This window comes from Lemur catta, chromosome 7, assembly GCF_020740605.2.
Source record: "Lemur catta isolate mLemCat1 chromosome 7, mLemCat1.pri, whole genome shotgun sequence".
NCBI classification, from domain to species: domain Eukaryota; kingdom Metazoa; phylum Chordata; class Mammalia; order Primates; family Lemuridae; genus Lemur; species Lemur catta.
The window spans coordinates 72,590,253-72,591,991 of NC_059134.1; positions in this window are offsets into that span (position 1 = coordinate 72,590,253).

The following is a 1,739-nucleotide window of genomic DNA, read 5'->3' on the forward strand; positions in this document are numbered from 1 at the left end:
AATACAAATGCTTTGGTTACATATATTGCCTTTGCACTGCCCGAGTCAGATTTACAAGCATGCCCAACCCTCAGATGTTGCACACCATACCAATTAGGTGTGAATTTACCCATTCCCTTTCCCTCGCCATCTGCCTGACACTCTATGAAAGTTGCTTTCATATGTGCACATAAGTAGTGATCAAGTAGTACCAATTTAATGGTGAGTACATGTGGTGCTTGTTTTTCATTCTTGTGATACTTCATTTAGAAGAATGGGCTCCAGCTCCACCCAGAATAGTATAAGGGTTATTCATCATTTTTTTATGGCTGAGTAGTACTCCATGGTTTACATATACCACATTTTATTAATCCACTCATGTATTGATGGGCACTTGGGTTGTTTCCACATCTTTGCAATTGTGAATTGTGCTGCTATGAAAATCCGAGTGATGTCTTTTTAATAGAATATCTTTTTTTCTTTTGGGTAGGTGGCCAGTAATGGCATTGCTAGATCAAATGGTAGTTCTACTTTGAGTTTTTTGAGGCCATATTACCTTACATAAAGGCTGTACTAGTTTGTAGTCCCACCAGCAACGTATGAGTGTTCCCATCTCTCCATATCCATGCCAACATTTGTTTTGGGACTTTTTGATAAAAGCCATTCTCACTGGAGGTAAGTGGTATCTCGTTGTGGTTTTGATTTGCATTTCCCTGATGATTAGAGATGTTGAGCATTTTTTTATATGTTAGTTGGCCATTAGTCTGTCTTCTTTTGAAAAGTTTCTGTTCATGTCGTTTGTCTACTTTTTAATGGTGTCTGAATTTTTCTTGCTGATTTTCAAAAGTTTTATATAGATTCTAGTTATCAGCCCTTTATTGGATGTGTAGCATGCAAATATTTTCTCTAGGTTTAAGTCTGATAGCCATTGTGATTTGATTTTTCTAAGAGGTGAGAGGTGCGGATCCTGTTTCAGTCTTTTACATGTGGCTATCCAATATTCCCAGCACCACTTACTGAATAAGGATTCTCTTCCCCAGTGTATGTTTTTGTCAGCTTTGTCAAAGATCAGATAAACATAGGATGGTTTTATATCTGGGTCCTCAGTCCTGTTCCATTGGTCTATGTCTCTGTTCTTGTGCCGGGACCATGCTGTTTTGGTTACTGCAGCCTTGTAGTATAGCTTGAAGTCTGGTAAATTGATGGCTCCCAATCTGTTCTTTTTGCTTAAGGTTGCTTTTGCCATACAGGGTCTTCTCTGGTTCCATAAAAAGCATAGAATTATTTTTTTCTAGATCTGTGAAAAATGATGTTGGTATTTTAATAGGGATTGCACTGAATCTGTAGATCACTTTGGGTAGTATAGACATTTTAACAATGTTGATTCTGCTGAATCATGAGTGATGGTATGGTTTTCCATCTGTTTATATCCTCTGCTATTTCCTTCATCAGTGTTTTGTAGTACTCCCTGTAGAGGTAGGGATCTCATTAGTTAAATATATTCCTAGGTATTTTATTTTCTTTGTTGCTATTGTGAAAGAGATTTTGTCTTTGATTTGGTTCTCATTTTGTTGTTTGTATATAGGAATGCCACTGATTTGTGTACATTGATTTTGAAACCTGAAGCTTTGCTGAACTTATTTATCAATTCCAGCAGTCTCTTGGCAGAATCTTTGGGGGGTTTCTAGATATAAGATATTGTCAGCAAAGAGCGATAGTTTGGCCTCTTCTGTCCCATTTGGATGCTCTTGATTTCCTTC